Source organism: Genypterus blacodes, unplaced genomic scaffold (assembly GCF_046128005.1).
Source record: "Genypterus blacodes isolate CSIRO-AG114 ecotype Tasmania unplaced genomic scaffold, CSIRO-AGI_Gbla_v1 ptg000056l_1, whole genome shotgun sequence".
NCBI lineage: Eukaryota > Metazoa > Chordata > Actinopteri > Ophidiiformes > Ophidiidae > Genypterus > Genypterus blacodes.
The window spans coordinates 580,272-604,704 of record NW_027466868.1 but is presented as its reverse complement, the minus strand read 5'-3'; positions in this window follow the sequence as shown (position 1 = coordinate 604,704).

Here is a 24,433-nt window from a genome sequence, read left to right as displayed (position 1 = left end):
ATTCAAGCTGAATAGGTCGCTCAAAAGAAAAAGTTCACAGATAAACAAATAATGATAAAACAAATTAAAATAAATAATGAAAAGAGGTATTTTTAAAGAAGGCTAAATATAGAAATGTGTAATTTTTTTTTGTTTTTAACGAGCAAAAAACATAAATAGCCAATAAGAACTATATGAAAACGAGCTGAGCCGGGCCTTGGGGGAGGTATGAGCTCCGTCAGTGCCCTCTACCAGCGTATCCATTACACACTAGACACAACCTCACTAATGTAAGTGACCGAAGGTGTGAGTGTATTATTGCGTGTGTGTGTGTCTCTGCACTAACTCGCTGCAGCTCCGCCCGCTCGTGTCTCCGCTCTCCTACGGGGGCAAACTGCAGCGGCGGGGGCCTCTAGAGTTTCCTCTGTGATGGCATTTGACATGCCCGCTCTGCGCCCGCCTGCTGGCGTGTCTCAGTGGGTGGCGCGGTGCAGCCACACCAGTTGTTTGGCGATTTATGGCCCTCTGGGTGAAAGGTTTATTGGACCGTACTAGTTAGTGCGAAGCTAAAATAAGGATTTGGTGAAGGCTGGGGGGCCCGCTGACCCCCCATCATCATCATCGTCCCGCCTGGAACTGCTGCCACCTGCAGAGCGTCCACCAAAACACACACTTGTCCTGTACACACACACACAGACACACACGCTCATCTGCTGGTATGCACGCTCATAAACACGTCAGTCTGTCTGTTCTGTGTAAACTCCTTTACTATCTTTCTCTGTCTCTCTATGTTTGCATGTTCTGTTCTGTCAGGTTTGTGGTAAAGAGATTACAAAATTACAAATAATAATAATTATTATTATAATACATGAAGTGTTGCCGTGCATTTTTCAACTTGTGTGTTAAAAGTACGAAATCTAGATTTTTGTGATTATGTAATTTTTTTTTAATGACAGAGACTTCTGCATTTATTGAATAAAAATTCAAAATATAAAATCAAATCAAAGAGCTAAAAAGAAATTATTATTGAGAGAATATGGCTGCAGATTCTCTAGAAAAATGTTTGGATGTTATGAGAATAAAGTCATTATCTGAAATGTTATAAGAATAAAGTTGTAATATTTTGAGGAGTAATTTGAAATAATAAAATGATATTATTATGATGATAATAAATGAATAAGGACGTATTAAGTTCAACATCAGCATTTTCCCACTTAACAATAACAATTTGACATTCTTTCTTGAATAACTATAAACTAAGAAGAAATAATATTGGAATTGTCTGGGACCTTAATACTACTAAAAGGATGATTTAATAAGTATTCATTCAAAACTTTCTACTCCATCTGAAGCTCATATCTCAGCATCTTAACATTATCTGTTATCACATTATCCAGTTCCTCAGGCTGTGCTCCTGTGCTCCTGTGCTCCTGTGATTGTGTCCAACGGTCCTTGAATGCAGCATTATCACCATTTCTGCACCTTCAACCCGTCGACATTGTTCGGCCTTTAACGCTCTGCGCCCTGATACATCTACATCACAGATAAGGCAGAGGAGGCCCAGACCTTTGTGACCTTCCTCCAGCCTTTTCCTGTTCCGTCACGGACGTCTCCAGACCACCAGACAAGCCCCCCCACCACCCCCCTTCTCCCCAGACCCCCATCCCACCCCCACCACCTCCTTTCTTCATTTCCCTCTTTTTCCTGCTCTCATTTCTTCTTCCTTTCTTCTCTCGGCCCTGCGCGGAACATCGCAGTCTAGACGCAGCGGGTGAAAGGAGACAACCGCGAGGGCTCGCTCGTCCTTTTGTCCGACGCCCCCCCGACCTCCAGCTCCCTCTGTCTGTCCTCCATTGTGGGAGAACAATATGGTGTCACTGTCTCTTCCTAAACATGTTGGGGTATTAAAATCACCCTCAATATGAGCCGCGGGGGAGGGGGGGGAAGAACCCAAAGCTGTCATGCCAACACACACACACACGCACACACGCACACACACACACACACACACACACACACACACACACACACACACACTTTGACCCATAGGGGGCCTGTCCCAAACCCATTTGTGTCAATCAGGAGGAGTTCAAAAGCCAGGAAATATTCGCACACACACACACACTCATCCACACACACACACACTCACACTCAGCTAAACTTGGCTGCACACGAACCGTCAAAGACGCGTCAGTCAAAACACATGGCAACCAGGGGGCCATCCAGTGTGTGTGTGTGTGTGTGTGTGTGCGCAGGCCTATGTGGGTGTGTGGGTGTGTGTGTGTGTCCGTGTGTGTGTATGTGTCTGAGGGTCAAGTTCCTGTGAAAACACTGATCCCACCCAGAGATCCACAACATGCCCACCCACCCAACAACACACACTCACCCACAGAGGGAGCAGGGAGATTATTTACAATCAAATGAACTCAAACCAATATCTCATCGGAAATAAAAGTCAAAACAGCCAAGAAATGTAAAATGTCTAAACCTAATAAAAATATTGCAGCTTTATATTGTTTAGTTGTTTGTCTCTCTAGTTTAGTTCGTAGGTGTTTTGGATTTGCCATCATAAACACTCACAATTGCGTTCAATGTTCAAAACTCTTCACTTGATGAAGAAGGGACGCCAAAAAAAACACAAAATGGAGGTCAGAGAGAGAGAAAGAGTCTAATGTTGGTGTAAGTGCTCGGTTTGAATGCTGCCTCTCCTTTTCTCTGTTGCTTTCCTTCACACATAAAATGCCTGCACACACACACACACACACACACACACACACACACAAACACACACTCACACACACACACAGCGATGCATCCCTATGCTTGCATGCTTATCTGCTTGTCTCTCTCTCTAAAGACTACAACACACACTCTTACACACACACACACACACACACACACACACACACACACACACACACACACACACACACACACACAGGAGAGATAATTTATTCAGCTCCTCTCTGCAGTGACCCAAGCAGACAATAAAGGATCTCCACAATGGAAATGTTAATTTCCTCATTATCAGCTCTCTTAATTATTTGTTGTGACAGATAATTGCATGCAGGGCGTTTGATATCAGCAATAACCTTCTGCCTGCGTTGTCAAGGGGGCCTTGTCGCCTCTCCCACCCCCGAGCGTCGCCTTTCACCCAGACAAAGAGCGAGGAGCATGCGCACCTAACCTTTTCTCCGCTCCGCGCCTCCTCTCCCCTCACCATAATAGGAATAAATATTATAGATTAATTAATCCGTGCTGATTATAATTTAATCACTTTGCCTCCCGGGGTCACTGTGTTATTATCCCACTTAGTGCATGGCTTGTACACACACACACACACTTGCACAAGAGGAGAATGGCATTATTCCAAGCCCTGAGTGGTGTGTAGAGATGTGCCTTTTCCCGTTTTACTGACTTATTAATTACCAGTAACATTGTACGACAAGGCTTTGGGCGTCTTCAGTCTACACACACACACACACCAAGTACAGAACAAGCACAACACACACACACGCTCGCAGTCACACATGCATATGAATGCTCACACAAGGACTTGATTCAGGGAGAAGATGGGAAAATACCTCAGTTTGGGTTTTTTAATGGATTTTTTTAGGGTTATTTCATGAGCAAACAACTTCAGGAGCCAAGTTCTGGTAATTCAAGAGTGTGTGTGCCGTGAATATAATCAGGATGAAAAGAGAAGCAGCTCTGCCACCACAGAGATGGGAGTGAAAACATGTCTTGGATAATGCGACACCATGAAGACCGCCGGTTTTGTGTCTGGGCAGCTTTTCTCAGTGTGGGTTGAGGGTTACGGTCAGAGGGGTCGTCACCCACATGTGAGCTGCACCGGGGACTTAACCCCCTTCCCTCCCCTTACACTGCTGAACCTCTCAGACAACGCACAGGGCAACATTTACCTGCTGCTGCGGAAATCTGTTGCGTCGTATTAAAAACTTGGATGCAGATCGTCCAGGTTCTAATTTCTCTCCCTCACAAAAACAAAGAAGAGTCAAAACGATTCCAATTAGCCTCCAGCTTGGCACTCACACACACACAAACCTTCACGTCCTGAGACGAAAATCTGCCTCTATTTCAGTACAATGGAGTTGGCGGCGCTCCGTGGCTCCCATCCCAAAACCTTCTGGAGCGCCGAGCTCAGCAAACAAAAGCAGAAACCAGACGTTTGTGGATTCAAGCTTTTAGAACAAACTATTAGGTGCAGTAGGAGTAGTACACATTGTGGATTCATGGCAGAAAGTGTGTGTGTGTATGTGTGTGTGTGTGTGTGTGTGTGTGTGTGTGTGTGTGTGCGTGTGTGTGGCCCACAGCTTGACAGTAAAACACACATTCCAGCCCTCTTCATGACTGCCCACATGAGGTAACTTAAGCTCTGAATACAGGTGCAGCGTGCAAGGTGCTCTCTCTCTCCCTCTGCAAACACACACACACACACACACACACACACACACACTTGCTACGGTCTACATGGTCTAAAATGATGTTAAACCCTCCACATTCCAAACATGCCTTCCTTCGTTTTTTTCCCCCCTTTCCGATTGAACTGCTGCTGGTGTCCATCTTCACACACACACACACACACACACAAACACACACAGGCTGACGGCTCATCCTACCTCCCACATGTGTGACAGGTGTCGGGACCCGGTGGGAGCATTTACGGCCCTCACACTTTCTGACCCCAAAGCCTTGACGACGATACCCCTAAACCCCCTTTGCCATCCGACCTCTGACCTTTACCCTTTCCCCCCCTCGACCCCAGGCACCTGCAGTGGCACAGAGGTGAAGGAAGGGGAACCTGTTGCCTCGCAGCTCCACCAGCAACAATTTACTCCACAATGACTTAAATTTAAATTCTAAATCATCTTCTCCATCTTCATCATCATCATCATCATGAAATGCAAGATAAGATTTTATAAAATGAGAAAAATTAGGTGCACGATGAAATAGATGATGTAAGAAATATCAATTTGGTTGTAAATCGAGAATAATTGATGAGGTCGTCGGATATTCTATTTTTATAAAATGGTTAAAAAAAAGAACTGCCCTTCAATCAAACTGTTGTGTTGGTTTTAAAAAAATGTTGAAATAATAAATAAAATAAAATAAAATAAAATAAAATAAAATAAAATAAAATAAAATAAAATAAAATAAAATAAATTCAACAATGTTCCTGCTTTATAGAAAAATGTGTATATTAATAAAATTTAATTTATTTTTCAAAAAGTGAGATTTTTATAATGTTCAATATCAATGAAATCCCGGATTTTAGGACTTAATAAGGTATAGAGATCCTGTAGTTGTTCATGGCACAAATGAGTCGAGGTCTTTATCAGTTTGATCCGACGTGAACGTTGGTACGACGCCGACACACACAGCTCCAGTTTATAATGAAAACATCTACATCAAGAGGCTGCCGAGTGTGTGTGTGTGTGTGTGTGTGAAGAGCCACGATTACTGGATGTGTTCTCCGTTTGGTTGCGGAATAGGGGGAAACTTAATTAACATTCACGATGATTAGCATATGCATTGCGTGTGTTTGTGTGTGTGTGTGTGTGGTTGTGTGGGACTCCCCCCTCTCCATTTCCTCACTCAGGGCTCCCCAGTGTGTGTGTGTGTGAAGTGAGTTTAAAGAGGATAAACACCCCCTTAAACTCTCCCCTTATTTCCTCCACAGCCTCTTTAAGTTAATCTTCACACACACATGCATAGACACACATGGCTGGCTGGAAGTTGACCTTTGACCCGGACAGATTTCACGGATTATCCCTTTTTTCTCTGTGTCCGAGCGTTTGCCTTTAACTGATCCTGCTGCACTTCGGCTTGAACCCGTTGAAGCTTCTCCCAGCTTTCACCTGCCAGTCCTTCCCAGAGTTCGCGATATTCCCCTTTTTTCCCCAAGCGAGAGGTCGAAGCAGGAGAGGAGGCAGAGGAGGGGGAGGAGGAGGAAGAGGAGGACGAGGAGGAGAGGGGCAAACGTTACATTCTCCTTCTTATTTCCTCCAGTCGGCACAAGATTAAACGACTAAGATGGATAGAGTTTGCGGCGCGCGGAGGTCGGGAACAGGCGAGCGTTCAACGTAATTCAGAGAAGAGACAGAACGAGAAAAATGAAGGCAGGCATTTAACGGGAGAGAGGGCAAGAGGGAAGGGGGGGAAGGGCGGGGGGGCTAAACGCTGCATTCTCCTCTCTCTCTCCCCCCCCCCTAACCTTTGAAGTGAACAGATTGCTTCCAGGGCAGAGGGAGAAGCCATTTATCCAGCATATATTCATGTCCCCTGGTTAAACAGTAGACTTAAGCAGAAGAATGGAGATTAGCTGCACTCTCAGCATCTCATTACATCCTAAAGGAAACCATTCAAGTGGGCTTTAAAAGCTGTTTGGCACAATTTCCCTTCTCGCTAGAATAAAAAAAAAGAGGGGAGAGAGAGAGAGAGCAGCAGAAGCCTCCGGGCCCCCGCGCACGCATTGTTTCCGTTTCCTGCGGCATAAATTTTCGGCGTACGCGTTATTTACGGCGGAGCGACAAGGCGGCGGCGTGAGTGACAGAGGAGCTAATAGGAGCTTGTTACCTGTCAGTCAAGGGGGGGGATTTACACCGTGTCCCGCTCTGACCCCGCCTCCTCCTCCTCTCCCCCACGCCACTGAGTGACGCTTTGATTGGACGAGACACTTCACATGTCCCATCTAACGCCTCCTTGTACGCTGTCAGTCACACTCACAACCCTCACTGCTGCTGCCGCTTCTTCTTCTCCTCCTTCTTCTTCTTCACGGGTTTCTCTGACCAGTGGACACGAACGCTCACAGATCCCGGACACGCTCCAACTTATGAATCTCTTGCTTTTGTCATCATATCAGAGTTGATGATGTTTGACAGAAGTGCCGAATACTTTTATTTCCTCCTCCTTCTTCTTCTTCTGTAGCTTTTTCAGCTCAAACTCTCCAAAACCTTCCTAAAACAATGGACGTCTGTGATTGAGTGACTCATACGTAACATTTACCCAAAGTAAACAAATATCAAAGCCTCTGTAAACCCTGCGACGTACTCAGCCAGAGACGTAGAAATACAGTTTTCAATTATACTTTTATGGAATTATGAACTTGCGCAGAGACTAAGAAAATTAATTTTCCGAGTAAAGACCGTGTCCATAAAAACAAACCAACCTTTAAGAGCACAAGTTTCTTATTTGAAAACACAAAACTAATGTAATCAAGCATTACAGATGTTGCAGGGGCGTGTGTGCGTGTGTGTGTGTGTGTGTGTGTGTGTGTGTGTGTGTGTGGACTATATAGGAAACAGCAACAATAAAACGAAACACAAAACAGACCGGAACACGTCAAACTACTGGCCGGCCCTAAAAAGATGAATGTGTTCTTTGTTGCTTAATCTAAAGTGAACCATTGCTATTCAGGAGAGCGTGCACGTGTGTGTGTGTGTGTGTGTGTGTGTGTGTGTGTGTGTGTGTGTGTGTGTGTGGTGAACCTCCAGCGTGCTTTGGCGAATTGGGGCTCGCAGCACTAAAATAAACTTCCACTGAACCGTTTGTCTGATTTTCCCATCAAAATAATGAAACGTGATCGGGGGAGCGCTGCGGCGTGCCAGGGAGCGTCCAGGGTCCACAACTGTCAAGGCAAACTTCAAAGCCCCGCGGACCCTGGTGCACTCGGCCTGGCCCGGCCCTCGCTGCCTCGCCGGCTGGATGACATTCCTGGCTTGTTTCTCGCCGTCCTTGTTTTTCTCGTGCCCTGACGTTCGCCGCGTGTACCCGTACTTTTTTGAGAGCGAAATTACAGACGATGTTAAAGCAAGAGGAAAAGGGGGGGAGGAAGGAGGGGAGAAAGGGGGGGAGCTGGAAGCAGAGGAGAGGAGAGGAGAGTTCACGTAGGCGAGACAGGGATGGAGACGGCGAGTCGTGATGGAAAAGATGGCACCTGTTCATGCGGTTGAGACAAAACATCTTGGACATCCTCGGTGTTCAGCGCCTACAGGATGTGGGCCTGCAGCCGTCCCCCGCCCACCCATGTCCCCGTCCTAATGTCTCAGAATTTCAGGCGATGGCGAATGTTACACGGACAGGAATGCCGCCAGCAGACGAGCGGGAAGCGAAAGAGGAACGCCAGGATGAATAACGGCGCTGATGTGACACAAAAGCTGCCAAACCTCTGTCACATCCACAATATTTACAGGGAGACGAACATTTTTATATCATCTTTTGTGTTTTTTTGACAAATTGACAAATCACCCGACGCTACGCTAACTGTCCCCATGCGGTCAAACCCGCCCGTTCGCTGATCCGAGCCTGTCCGAGCGAATGCTATGAATTATCTGTGACCACTATTTCAGTCATGAACCCACAATATACACACACGGACACACACAAACACACACGCTCGACGGCTGTTGGTCTTTGAGAGGGACGGACGGATGAAGTGAGACATTGTGCAGAGGGATCATTTGGAGCGCTGGGTGGCCTGTGGCTACTGTCCCTCTCATTTAGAAGCGCCTGGAATAGTGCGGGTGGGAGTGAGAGTGGCTACACGTCTGCATCTGTGTGTGCGTGAGAGTGTGTGTGTGTGTGTGTCTCAGCTTGTGCGTGTGGTGGACTGAGCAGAGGACCAAATGAAAGGAGATCACAGTAATGGGAGTTGACACGGCGAGATGCACGCACAGGGAATCTTTGAAGAGATAAAGGACAGAGATTTGGGGCCTGGACCTGATTGTCGGCTTCACTCTCGCCGTTCAGGACGAGAGCGAGTACGAGAGACTGACACACATACAAATATCAAAAGACAAGACGCGGCGGATCTGCCCTTCAATCTGGTTGTGATATGAAGATGCGTATCGCTTTACATTCTTTGGGTCGTCGACTGCAACAGCCTGCAATCACGGGTGCAGAAAACGGGCAGCGCAACCAAAAACACTGTTTAAAAAGAAACTTAAGGATGCCTCTGCGGTTCAACCAGAGCATCTGGGTTCAGGCCCCATTCGGCGTCAGGAAGCATCCACCCCGCTGAGGTGTCGTTTAGAAACAGACTGGAACCTCCGGCAGCCGCAGGTCGGCCGCTGAGTAGACGGATTCTGACAGAGAACGAGAAAGAGCCCGACATCTTTATGTGTCGGTTTACGGCGCATAGAGGCGTCGCGTCACAACATGAAGGTGTTTGGTTCCAATCCTGTGCTGCTACAGCCCTTTAAACCTGATTTCTCTGTGAATTCCGAGCCAATTCCCTGCAGGTTATTGTTGCGTTCCACTTATAATATCCTCTATAATATCTGCGTCTGTGTGTTTGATGACTTCCTGTTCTGAAACCTGAACCCAGTATAAGCTAGCTGCTCTCCAAAGCGCCGGGTAGAAATGTGATCTTAATTCAGTTTTGGCTACCAGCTGCAGCAGAGAGATGGACTAAGTGTTTTGGTCTCGCTTGTCTCTACGCGTGTGCGTCAGAAAGCTTGCGACAGCGCTGAGAGTTTGGTTCATTCTTCTGTCTTACAGCGGCAAACTACCAGTATTCCCAAGTTTGTTTGTGTGAAATTTGCAGGACAAATGAGCCTGACAGGGAAGAGGGCAAGGAGCCAGGAGAGACATCCACCAAGTTCCGAAAAAACAAGGACCGTCTAAATAAGCACCTTGGATCTGCTAGAACGTCGAGACGGAGAAAGTTGTTGTGAAGGACGTCGCGCTTAAGGTACTAATTATTCCAAATAGTCCACATTTTGCCGGGGATCCCGTTTCCCAGCTCGTGGGAACCAGACGATGGCTGTGAGGGGACATCAACCCCCCCGTGAGGAAGATGAAGAGGAATGTGAAAAGTGCATTTCAGGAAATTTGAGAGCAGCCGGGTGAACTTTTGAGTGATACTGATGTCAGCCTTTACTACTTTCAGACATCATAAAATGCCGTACCGTACACGCTGTTGCTTGGGCTGCACTTTCTGCTCTAATGTGTCTTCATCGGGCCTACGAACGCCAAACTACACCCCCCCCCCCTCCCACTCCCCCACCCGCCGCCGCCGCCGACCCCTGACTGCAACAAATCAAAGGAGACGTTTCGAATACAGTTATGAAATTGGATCCACTTGATGTCGACGCTTGGAAAAGAAAACCTGATTCTGATGCATCGGCATGCAAACAAAATTCTGTTTTTCCTCCGTCCAAGTATTTACTGTATTTTGCAGAATAAGATGAAGACAAACAGAGTTCATGTTCGGCCTTCTTGGCTTACTGGAGCTTTTTCCTTGTAGCGCCTTTCAAGTAACCTGGGTAACGTCCAGACCAAACGCTACTAACAAGGCTACAACAATAGAATATTCTGTTATCGTTTTAGGACACAAAATACATTCTCTAAAACTAGATATCCAAACTAATTGCTAACAAATATGAGTGAAAGCAGTTGGTTTCACTTTTCGCTTGTGTGTATGTTCAATTAAGATGTCAGTAAAATACTCGGATCACAATCTCTCCCTGCTGAAGAACGATTTGTAGGAGATGATTACTGGGACATTCTTCTCTTTCCCATTGTCTCTTATGACACACACACACACACACACACAGAGTCTAGCATGGAGCATCCTTTAAACCGCAAATACTTGGAGATAAATAAAGCAATCCGGAGTTGGTCCCTCGGCTCAGCACACAGAGTTTCAGAAAACGTGAAAGAATGTAGATGTCAACATCGCAAACTGACCGCAAATTGGCAGTTGTGATACGACTGAGGTTTCAACCACCAACAACCCCCCCCCACCCCCCCTTCTTCCCCTCCTGGGACCCCTCCCTCGCTCCTCTCCGCAGAGAGAAATAAAGGGTGAAGAGACAATCGCCGCGTCGTCTTCCGCAGTACGGGGATTGAATGTCATTGAGGCTGAAGCAGAAATTGCACCGATTGCGCGACGGAGACGTGGGACGTGTTCTTGTTTTGGCTGCGAGGCGTTTCTTTGGAGGCGTTCGGGGCGACGCGCTGTCAAAACAACAAATCCTTATCTTCAAACCTCGCCGAGGAGGACGGTGCCAAACTAAAGACAAAAGCAGAGCGGAGGAGAAATGAAGTCCTCAGGATGAAATGTTTGCAGAATTTGGCTGAAAGTATCGAAAAAAACAACTCAAACAAAGCGTCTCTCCCAGGCCGAGCTCAGGTCTGTTGTGTTTGATGCCGAGTGACATAAACTCATGATGTCAACATTTATACAGGTTGAGTCCAAGCACCAGTGACAAGGGCAGACCGCAAAGGGTTAAACTGCTCCAAATGGCAACAGAGGCAATTATTACTGTGTAGAAGAAGAAGAAGAAGAAACAGTCAGAGATCTCCGAGGGTCAAACGAGGATGCAAGTGCCCGTCTCTAAAGTCCCGTTTGCATCTGTCATTGGTAAAAACACGCCGGCGGACGTTCACGAAGGAGCTCGGCACAGGGTAATTTGCGAGGGAGAAGAAGAAGCTGCGGGGGGAAAAAAGAGGGGGGATGAAAAGAGAGAGAGAGAGAGAAAATGCTGAGGACTGAAATAAGCGTGCGGCCCTGTTTTGACAAGTTCCGTCAAAACAGGGCCGCCACTTTTGACGGTCCGCAGGCTTCACGGGGCAGCGAGGGGAAAGAGAGGGAGCGACGGAAAGACAAAGAGAGAGAGAGAGAGAGAGAGAGAGAGAGAGAGAGAGAGAGAGGGAGAGAGGGAGAGAAAGGTGATGTCGTCAAGAAAGGTGTCGTGGGAGAAAATGGTTTGGACATGATACAAACACTAAATGAGTGCTAAAGCAAGGGAAAGAGAGAGAGAGAGAGAGACAGAGAGACAGAGAGAGAGAGAGAGAGAGAGAGAAAGAGAGAGAGGGAAATAAAGAGAGAAACGTCTATCATCTGAGGAAGACAAGGCTTTGAGATTTACACGGTGGGATTTGTCATTTGGAGTGTCGCGCTCGTATTTTATGATGGGTAATGACAGAACACGGGGAGAGAGAGAGAGAGAGAGAGAGAGAGAGAGAGAGAGAGAGAGAGAGAGATAAAGCTGCTTAGACCCGGAGCAGGAATGAAAACATGCACTCTGCCTCGGCTGCATCCAAACCACAGACAAACACCGAGCCGTTGTTTTTGCTCCGGCCTGTTGCGCCGCTCGTCTTCTTCACATTTGCTTCATCGCCCCCAGCATTCTACTCGTCTCGCGTCTCGAAGACTATGAAGATGATTTTAAAGATCCCGGCGTGCAGAATGTTTAACCTCAGTACATCAAGCTGAAATTACTTTTGAAAGCTTTTGGCGTTAACAGCTGGAGAAGAAAACAAGGAGAAAACAGGGAAGTGAAGCTTTGGGATTGAAGCTGAAATATGGCTGCTGAGGGAGCAGAGGGGTCGCCCAACTCATCAAGCTCCATACCCCCGCCAGGAGGAGAAGCTTCAATTAAAACAGGAAGGAAACATTACCGTGAGCGTGCAGACATACATGATGCTGACTGACACACTGACACACACACACACACACACACACACACACACACACACACACTCAGAGTCATATGTCACCAGTATAACATGAAACTCAGACATGTCTGCACTGTAAAATACAATTGTAAAAATCTAAAATAAACTTCTGCTCTGTGTTGAAGGTTGGACGTCTTCTTCCTCCTTCTCCTGTTTCAAGAAATTGCTGATCGCAGTTCCGCCCATTTAAGAATCAGTCAGTTTACAGCATCTTAAACATGTTGGTGTGAACGCTCACACACTTACTGAAACAGCGTCTGAGACTGAAACACAACCAGTACGTCTCTGATGTAAACACACACGTGGCTACACATGGGGAGGGTAAACGGCTGATGACTAAATCAGAGAGAGAGAGAGAGAGAGAGAGAGAGAGAGAGAGAGAGACTGTATTCCCTTTAACAAGCAGCCATTAAGCCATTAATGTTATCAATATGTTTGGAGGAGCTGGACAAGTGGAGCTTTTCCAAAAGGAGGCTTAATACACACCCACACACACACACACACACACACACACACAACTTTTCCAAATGAAGGTTTAACGAGGGAGATGTGGGCAGGAGAGTTGAGTGAGATGATGGGTGTAATGTCAGAGACAGTTTGTCCCACATGTTTCTGATAAGTGTGTATGTGAGTGTGTGTGTGCCATTTTATACATGCTAGCATGTGTGTGTGTGTGTGCTGGATGAAAGTGTTGGATCTGAGTTTAAACCACCCTAATCTTTCAGAATGGATCAAGCCTGGTGGGTTGTTGGGGGAGTGGGGGGGGGGGGGGCCGGGGGGTTACTGGTGCAGCAGATATTTATACACACACACACATACACACACACACACACAGCAGTCAAGTACATCTTGATCGTGCTGTCAGCGATCAGCGCCAGTACCCACGTCTCGCCGTCCAAGTCCATATTTCACTATCACCCTGTCTAAGAACACACACACACACACACACACACACACACACACACACACACACACACACACATTTATCTGCAAATGTATAAGCACATATGCATGCACACACACTCCTGTGAAATCACTCTGAATGGGTCACATGTCGGGTCTCAGGCCTGCTGCTGATGTGAGTGATCCCAGAAAACACACACACACACACACACACACACACACACACACACACACACACACACACACACACACACACACTGAGGCTGACACACTTTCAGGCCTCTCCTGTGTTGTGTAGAGTCTAAGGTGGAGGCATGTGAGGTACACATCAGTTCGTGCTGACCTGCTGCCGCTTCACGCTTCCCCTCTGTAATTAAGTGAATCATCTCCCAGGCGACAGCGCTATACATCCTGCCTGGCGGGCGGCGAGCTGCCGAGGACGCCGCCCTGACAAAATGGCCTCCCTGCACGCAGATAATGAGGCGGGGGGCCTGACAGGTGGGCTCTGATTAGGAAGGAAGGTCCTGTGGCGGGAGGCGAGGAAACACACACACACAGACACACACACACATATATATAGCTCACCCAGTCTATCCCATCATGGTAAACACACTCATCAGAGCGGAGGCTGACCCCCCCCCCACACACACACACCCACCCAGAGAGGGAGAGCATGTTTGACATCATTAATTGGCTTTTTCTGTGCGAGGAGTCAGGGAGACGAAAAGCTTTATCAAGCTGAAATAATTAATTTTGCCCTCACCACCCCGAATTTGCTGACACGTCACTTCTTTCAGAAAATGAAGAAGAAGAAGAAGAAGAAGAAGGAGAAAAAGAAGAAGGGGGAAATGACTACTTTTTTTTCTCTCTCTCTCTCTCTCTCTCTCTCTCTCTCTCTCTCTCCCTCTCTCTCTCTCTCTCTCTCTCTGCTCTTTTTGTCAGGCTCCAGGACACATTAGCGAAGGTAATGTGGGTTTTGTGTTAAAGTACAATTAAAGAGAGATTTAATTAACTTGAACCTGTGTGAAGAAGGGGAAAGGTTGCTTTTATCTCAGCCACTTACAAAGGCCTCAGATTAGAGGGCCGAGCGTCGCGTACATATTATATCCAATTAATTCCAAATTATAAGGCTTTGATAATACCACATAATACTTCTGCGCCCGGAACTTTTAATCACTTCTATCGCAGCTATCCACCGCAGCTCTGGTCTGATAATTAGTTTAATTAAGCTCTTTGAAAGACACGGACATGCTGATGTGGCAGAAGTTTAGAACGCACCTGAAGTTTGACAATGCAGGCGAAGATGTGCCAGCGGAGTGAGAGTGGAGACTGAAGGGACGCTGAGTCTGTCCAATAAGGATCATGTGACCAGGATAAGCACAAACATCCTATATGACTTTACCTCAATAGCGGCAAAACGGCGGTGAATGAGATCTCTGAAGCCTGACTTTTCTTCAACTTATGTGGAAAAAAAAAGAAAAATGGAAATATATTAAAAATGTTATATACTTGTGTAATTTTTTTGGCTTATGTAAGGAATTTTTTGGGGTTATGTGGAATCTTGAAGTCATGAGGGCTTGACACCGCCATGACTTCCTGTTTCGAAGCGCGATTTAAGACAAAAATGTGATTAAGACGCAAACGTGGAGGGACTTTATAAGATTCCGATTTCCGATAAGCTGGAGGCCGTTTTGGGGATTTGCCGCCATCAGCAAATACGTGTTTCCAAACTCAGAGCCTGTCTGGTTGGAGGACTTTGCCAGGAATAGATTAACGTTACAATCGATCTTACGTATCTCACCGCCCGACTGTAATGTGAGATGATGTGATGCCAGACGGTAATATTGCACATTTGACACATTAGCATACATACAAGATTATAAAGGGCCAATAGAAGGGAGAATAGCTTCAATCTCCCAAATCCTCAAACTGAATTTGGGGCTGGATTCATTGAACGAATCCCTCGGTAAAAATGTGATTACGGCTCAAATGATTTCCGGTGTAGGTTCCACCTCATGTTTAGTAATAACAATAATAATAATAACAATAATAATAATAATCATCAGCTCTCACACTCCTCCAGGCCACTGCATGGGTTTTCCAATCCTGGAGGAATATGAGGAATATGAAGAGACTGAATAATAGAGTCAACTCCAGGCATGTCTGTATACACATACGCACACACACACACACACACACAGAGTCAGAACAGCGAAGGTTCTGCTTCACTTCCCATGTGGAGCAGCTACATATTAAACCAAATTCATGTGTCTTCCGTGAGTGTGAGTGTGAGTGTGTGTGTGTGTGTTGTCGTGTGTGTGTGTGTGTGTGTGTGTGTGTGTCCCTCTTCTTTTCAGTACATCTTTAGGCTACCACTTCGCCTGAACAGCTCTCTCTTTCTCTCTCCCTCTCTCTCTCTCTCACACTCACAAACACACACACACAATATTTACCCTTCTCATTCTAAACAGACTGTTATTGAGTTTGACGCTCTCCAGCCTGAACACACTGCAAGAAATGAATCCTCTCCGCTGTTAAAAATACACGACTGACAGATGTTTGTTTACATAATGTTGGATTATTTACATTGATACGTTTAATTGACACAACTTTACTATAATAACAAACAGATAAAGCTGCAGGATGACGATGGATAAAGTAGCTGGTAGCAGTAAGAATGATAGAATTGGAATTAATAGAAGGTAAACAAAGCTAATATTCTAAACACATATTAAATAGTGTTACACTCCATGATAGCCGACGTTATCTGATTAAAGATGATCAATTATTCATGCAAGGATACAACAGCAATTAGGATAAATATGGAGAGATGGTGGAGAAAGTTTTCCCAGCAGTCGACGTAAAGTGACTGCTCAATGAAACCGCTGTGACTCCATTATTTATGGATGCCGTGTACGAACGCCGCGCTGCCACTTTATTACTTTGAAGCGGCGCGACGGCGTGCAGCAATTTTAATTAAGACTAATTGTTTTCTTTATGGGCGAACACAAAGGAGAGCTAATTAAATAAAACGCCGCCGACGTTTCCCCGTAAGAGCCTAGCCGCCGTTTTACCCGCAGAGGGACGCGGCCTCGCCCAGTTCTGCTTCGCCGTGCGTCAAACTTTCATATAGCTTAAGATTCTAAACACCTGAATAAATGTAGCTTTACACTTGAGACGCAGAATGCTGTCAACAAATACAAGTACTGTATTAAATGTGTGCACCTACGGGAACGTTAAGAGATTATAATGGAAGGATTCAGATCGTTCCGGGCCTTTGTTGCTTGGCCAGTAAGTAGTCTGATCCGTTACGGGTTCCGTGTCCACGCTGGGTGGCGGCTGCTAATTGAAAACGAAGAAATAATTACTGTCTTAACTGTGATGGAGGAGACACAGGGGACGCTGGGACATAAGGGGATTCCACTGGGACCAGGAAGTCACATCGGGGAGTCTGAGGGTCCGGAGGGAATTCATCTATTGTCACCCAACGGGATCATGTATACGTACAAATGTACTTTACCTCGATGCACAGAAATGGCTTTTTCATTTTCAACACACTCACACTCCCGGTCCTTGAGACACAGGGACAGGAGCAGGGACTGGGACAGGGACAGGGACAGGGACCAGGACCAGGACCAGGACCAGGACAAGGACAGGGACAGGGACAGAGACAGAGACAGAGACAGAGACAGAGAAAGAGAAAGAGACAGAGCTGTGTGATAACGAATGGAGACGGTTTGTGCCTTTTGAAGAACAGTTGGCACTCCGGTCCTCATCTGCAGATTTCAATTGGTAGTGCAGTCTAGCATGGAGACCTCTCATCTGTGCCGCAGACCGTTATTTACATTTATTACCCCTCATACACACACACACACACACTCACACACACTCACACAAACACACACAGAGGACATAAAACACACAGAAGGATGCACGTTTGTAACAAAGGCCCAGATGCAATTGGGTGAGGTCTGAACTCTCACAGTCATTGTTGGAAAAATAAAGTAAAATCACATAAAAAAAGAGAGAAAACTGTCAAGGAAAAAATTTGAAAATCTTTAATTAAACCTATTTATTTCATTTATTAAGTCTCGTAACATTTGGGCTTGTTTCCCTTGAATTAATCTACCATTTCAGACGGCTAAGTGATTGCATGATGTCGTCATTATGGTGTTTTTACGACTTTCATGTGTGTTTATTTGATCATCATAGTTAGATAATTGATGGTCTTTTTGTTTGGGGGCTCAGTCTCTTTGTTTCCATTTCTGTAACAAAAGAAAACATCATGACAGTGCAACTAAATATAAGGCAACATGTTGTGTGTTTGTGTTTCTAAAGGTGATGTCGCTGGAATTCATGCAAAGCTTTGATGCCGACTGATTCTCACAATATTTCAGAGAGTTGCAGAAATGAAAGAGGTGTAATAAAGAGAGAGAGTGTGTGAGAGGATACCAAGGTATGGGAATGTATGAGAGAGATGGGGGAAATGAATATGTGTGTGTGTGCGTGTGCGCGTGTGTGTATGATGCATTATCTGCAGAAGAGCACGTTCTAGTGGTGTGTTGGGTGCACAGCAGCGTGGGCGCAGCAGGAGCAGACTGCTTCTCAGTCTGTTGTCTGTCGCCGCCTCGCCCGAGCAGCCGGCCTTTTCTCACTCTCACACACACACACACACACACACACACACACACACACACACACACACACACACACACACACACACACAAGGCGCACAAACCTAAACACACACGCACAGTCACGGTCTTATTTCTCTCTCTCTCTCTCCTCACGGCGCGCCGCTACATGAGGCCTCAAAGAGCCGGCTGGGTTTCTGAGGAAAACATGTTCTGATATGGAGAAGTTGTCAAGTGAATTCTGATTAAGCTACCCTATAAATAATCTTTTCTTAAATTCCTTAAATACAACAAAGCAAACGGCACAAATCAGATGTGAGCCCGGCGCAGGGATCCTATCGACAGCAGGCCCATTTGTATTCATTTCAGCTCTTTAAAGAGTTATTTAGTATCCATTACAAGGCGCTGAGACCTCATTGACCCCAGGCAGAGAGGCAGGGTTAGGATTCAATAGCCCGCCTCAACAATGGCTGACAATGGGACCAAATGGCCCGGCTGTTTGCGTCCACATCAGCAGACAACAGACCACCAGCATCCACCATCCATCACAGTCAGGACGGTCCGAGTGTCCCGGGCCGATCTGGATGACGTGACTGGAAACGTCTGCTCTGAGCTAATTTCAGCTTTTATTGTGGTTAAAATGCTGCACGGCGGTGCTGTATATCATCTACTTTGTGTTTCTGTTGCATTTCATGTATAGTCTGTGATTTCTTGAAGGCTGAAAAGTGTGTAAAGACATATTAAATGGATCTACTCCAAGAATTTTCCGTCTTTGGCCTCGCCGCCGTTTTCCCACCGCTTTTATGAGCCTTAGTCCGAAACACGTGGCTCGTTTTTCTCTCTCACTGACCTACTATCACAGACTGAGCTCCATCTGATGCGTAGATCACATGAAGGCGATGCAAACGTCCCCCGTGAGGCCCATCCATTACACCCTGGGTAAGGGGAAACGACCGGCCGGAGTGTTACGCCGCATTCGAAAAACAAACTCCGTGTTTTTTCCGATCTGCGTGTATTATCCGCCAATAGCCAACGGACGTGTTCCTGGAAGGAAGGGCGCAGGCTCCCGTCTCTGTCTTTTGGAAAACACACAAAAGCCCTCCTTCCCCCCGCCTAATTTCCTCCCAGTCCACCAGCCGAGGCCTCAGCCAATCTCCGGGACCCCGAGGGACCCACCAGCCACCAGCTGACTGACCAAGTGGCTTGCTCAAAGGCACAATTAGAGGGTCTTTGTTTCACCCGCGAGTGGCTTTTTGTGCCATGTTGTCGCCTGGCGCTGAAGGGGAACGTCATCAGTCACTGACACACACACACACACACACACAGACTGACGCACAGGTTGGAGGTTTGTTTCCCTGCTAAAGTGAGGGCTCTGACGGCCCCCTGTGGTGTTTCAATGGGCTGCGCTCTCTGCTCCTCTTCACTGTGAGAGGGTGCTGACGTGATGTAAAAGAACCAAACAATCCATCACAAACCCCTGTTGGCTCACCGGTCGCTCTTCTCCGCCCGAGGCCAGAATTTTGCTCCAGAAAGTTTTTACAATTCCTATTTCAAGTCCAACTCCTGAGGAAGACGCATAAAAAGGAGGCGATGGTGATGTAGAATCCCGCTGCTGCTTCTGTCAGATTTACTGTATTTTCTCCTTTAACGTCACAGATGTCAGCACATAGGAATCACGATAAGAGATCTGTTCATAGCTCGCTCGCCCCCCAACCCCGGCCCCAGCCCCTCCCCTCGCTCTTAAAACGCTGGTTTATTACAGCGAGAGCAGGAAGGAGCCAGGTCTGGATTATGACATGGTTGACATCATTTGATTCCCCCTCCCAGGAGCTCTGAAAGTGCTCCATTAGAGTTATTGGTGGTGGAGCCGAGTGCCAACACCGGCAGCCTGCGCCTGTTACCCACAGACTCACCTGCTGAGTGTAATCTGTCCTGTTAAGATTACGCCAAATTTAAATTTACACGTGCTTCGGTGTCTTTGCACCTGCTCAAAGTGCTCGGCTGAGCTAGGAGGTCGCCCTGGAGCGGACGGCGAGGGTTTGACACGCCGGATGCTAACGGCTCACGTTTGATTCAGGTGACAGTCGGGCGGATCATGAGTACTGGCGCCAGGATCCCAGGACTGAAGAGTATTTAAATATCGGAAACGCATAAAGTGAGCTGGAGGCAACAAAGTTTCACAATATGAATCTCTTCTCCATGCTTCTAGGTCCATTGTGGGTCAAGACACTCCAATGTCACTGGGATACTAAGCTAGCATAATAACAGAATGAGTATTGGAGTATTCGAAGGGTATCAAACTCTGTAATCTTCTTCAGTTGCTTAATCCTGATACGCATCTCCACCATCTCTGTGTTACCTAACAGCAAACACAACTCAAGTATCACAAAACTACAGTACAATTACGTCTAAAAATTATAGTAACACACAGAGCAGGAGAAGCTCAGAATAAGACAGAATGCTCCAGCGTTTGTTGGATGGGGCTTGTTTACTTGTAAGTTAGTGTTGGTGTTGGTATCCAGGATCAGCTCAGCCGGGACACCGCAGGCCCATAAGTGCAGCTCTGTGCGTTCGACTCCCTGCTGTCTGTATTATGGCTACACACAAAACCCCTTTCAATGAAGATGCTAAGCACGAAGCTGACAACATGCCATCAACCCAAACACAACGATTACAGCGTCCAGAAAGTGCCATCAAAGAGGGCAGCAGCCTTCGCCCAGACCGGGATTCAAATCCAAACAGATTGGGTTAGAGCGAATCAAGAACGACCCAAAACCAAAATTTCTATTCCTGGTTTTGGTCTTCGCCTCTCTCACGCGGACACAGGGATCTTCCTCAAAATGGAGGCAGTGATTTCAGAGAAGGAGGGAGGAGTGTGTTGGGGGAGGTGGAGGGCAGGCGAGCGGGCGGGCAGGACAGTGACATTCACGCGTTGCGACGTGGCGACACTGACAAGGTGTCCTCCCCGCCGCTCGGCCAAGCTGTTATCACAGTCGGCCCCCGTTTCCAGGTCGCAACCCTCAGCGGCACCGGCATTATTGGGTCGCGGCTTGGTGCCACAGCCCAACCCCGGCGTGGGCCAGCGATGCCATTGTCCGACGGTGAAGCGTGGCTTTGAGATACTGAATGCACACACACACACATGCGGAGAATCACTGATCCACCCTGGCAACCTCCCTAGCAACCATCTGCCCCACTCTGCCATGCTCCAGCTCGGGCACGGCCGGCAAACGGGCATGCCTGGACACGCCTGGGTTAATGGGACAACACGGAGGCTCACACGAGGACAAAAGGGCTCGAGAGTGAGAGAGAGACAGAGAGAGAGAGAGAGAGAGAGAGAGAGGGAGAGAGTGGGATGAAGACGACGGTTGAGAGAAAGTGAAAGGAAGTGTTTGTCAGAACAAAATGGCAGAGGAAAACAAATAAAGCAAAGGATGAGATCATTTGTTTTTTGTATTCAGGCATGCAAACGTCTTATTCAAAGGCAGTCTGGCTCCTCTGACAGTTTTGAGGTCAACCCGCCATCAGGAGAGTGACACTTCGCTTCCCGACGCTATAGATTTGGAGGTCTGGGCGCAGGAAGGGCGGGGCCCGGGTGGGGCAGGGCAGGGGGGGGGGCGGGGCTGCGACGCGGCATCACAAGCAGATACATCTTCCCCTGTCGTAAAGGCGTCGGCTTGTGTTGTTGTTATCAGCGCTGTGCCGAGGGCCTCCGGATCGCTGACTGACCTCACACACATGCATACGTCTCTCCCCTTTAACATGCAAACACGCCGCTTTTGTCAGCCCGCCCGTACGCAGATCGATCCCACCCCATCCCACCCAGCCCCGCCCCTCCCCACCGCCTTATCCAAGAAGCAGAGTGGAGCCTTGGACAAGTCGTGATGGAGCAGCTTTTCATTGCACAAAGGCAATCCAAGTCAAACAGGCAGAAATGAAGGGGATTTGCTGAAGCGTTTGTGTCTATGGCAACAAGAAATCATGTACAGGCGGAATTTACGTCGCGATAAATCCTCTCAGCGACTTTTTAAATAGGCTATAAACTCCATCCAGGGGAGGGGGCGGAGCCGAGTCCAGTGGATCAGGACAGCACCGCTCACCCGGGCCGCACGGGCGGACGGATCAAACGCTTGCTCCTTGGAGTTTGGTGGAGCGCCCCGACTTTTTTTTTATTTACTTCCTCCTCCTCCGAAGAAGAAGCCAGAAGACACACACACACACACACACACACACACACATCCCCCCCTCCCCCCCCCCGCCCCCGGGGGTCTGGCAATGAGGGCGGTTAAAAAGACGAAGAAGAGGGAAGGAGACTTGGACTCGGGTATATGATGAATGTAGCAGATGAAAATGAGGTGAAATTTGGTGCGGTGCCAAACTCGCTTCTTCTTCTTCTTCTTCTCCCCCCTCCTCCTCCTCCTCCTCCACCTCCTCCTCTTTTCTTCCCTCATTCTTCCACCCTCTTGCATTTTCAAAGAGCCGAGAGGCCGTAGCGAAAGTGAATGAACCATGACCACAGGCAGATGCTCTCTCTCTCTCTCTCTCTCTCTCTCTCTCTCTCTCTCTCTCTCTCTCTCTCTCTCTCTCTCTCTCTCTCTCTCTTCTCTCTCTCTCTCTCTCTCTCTCTCTCTCTCTCTCTCTCTCTCTTCTCTCTCTCTCTCTCTCTCTCTCTCTCTCTACCCTTCATTTCCCACAGCCAAAGTGAACCTTTGCCAATTTCGGCGGGTGGACGTCATGATAAATGATTGGCGGCTGTGGTTCTAGGACTACAAGGTGAAGGTTTAAAGGTTCTGTTCCCGTGTTTTCTGGACCGAGCCCCAATTCAACCGTTAAGTAGGGTTTTTGTGTTGTGGTTTGTAAGCATGAGTTCATATTTTGTTTCAGTGCCGTGTTGAATAAATGCCATTTGTTCATTTCAGGTGATTCCCTCTGGGCAGCAGCTTCACTCCAGGACCAAAGCGAGCCCAGCTGGGACCTTCTCAGTGTTTTGGAGCCGCTCCTTTGTCAGGTTTGGATTCAAAACTATTATTTCACACTCTACACGTCGCACCTTTCCAATCCAGGGGACGTCTCATCTCATCTCACATCAACATCACGCACCAACACGTCATCAAAGTAATCATTCAGCTAAATCATGAACATATGAATACTAAAGAAGAAGAACCGCTCAGGTGCAAATCCCTGCAGCAAAGATCTCATGTGTATTACAGAAACATCTCTGTACGACCCCGTGTGACCTCTCTGAAGGTCTTCATCTTCCTCATTTGCCAACTCTTGGATTTACAAGAACTATTTTAGGGATCATATTCAATCAAACCCTAATCCTCATTCCATTAACTCCTCCACAGCTGTTTGGCATATTCGATTGTAAAAATTGATTTTAATATGATTTGTTTCCTACGGGATCCCTTCATATTTCAGTGTGTGTGTGTTTGTGTGTGTGTGTGTTTACCGTGACTGTGTTTCTGAGTTTCAGGAATCGGGCCAATCATGGGCGGTGAAGTGTTCCAGCGTTCCCCCTCCTCTGGACTCTGGCCGGGCCTCTTCTCTCCTCATCATCATCGTCCTCCTCTCCTGCCAGACACAATGTTTGTTTACTGTCCAAAGCTTCTTTCTTATTTTTACTCCAAAACATCCTGAATGGGCGTCAGCTGATATTCATGTACGAGCAGAGTATGCAGCTGGTAGACATATTCATATTCATCTCTGTAGTATAAAAAGTCAAATAATCACTAAATGATGTCACTGCTTCTGTTTTCTGTTTGGCTACAATGTCAAATCAGAACACGGCAGCTTGACTGGATTGTGTCCATTTTTGTTAAGATTAACTGGGAGTTACAAAAAAAAATAACACAAAAAAAACAACACTCCACTTCTCTTAATATTCAAATTTTTTTTTGTATAGTGTTTTTTTTCTTTGTTGCATTTTGTGTAGATTTATTTTATGTTAGTATCAGGAAACGTAACACCTGCATAAAAAGATAAAATTTTAAATCAATAAAAGCTGCGTTTCTGTTGTCAAAACCATCCTGATAATATAAACAGCAACTGTTGTAAACTGATAATATAAACAGCAAAATGTAAAATAATATGAATAATGTGGCCGCAGTGTTAATGATGGACTGACTGAGCTGAAAGAAAAAATGACATCACTATTTAAACAAAATGAAGGGTTTAAATTGTAAATTTCTCATATAATTTGTGTGAATATATAAATTCACTGCAGGACAACTTAGAGCTCACAGAGCGTGTGTGTCACATTTATGTAGCATTAAAAATGTAAACATGATCCTCTTACACTGACTGATTCTAACCTGGTGCCGTATCAATAACATGTTCTACACTTAAGCATATTTAATATAAGGCTTAAAAATGAATCATTTTATTTCACTTATGCCATGTATCAGACACACACACACACACACACACACACA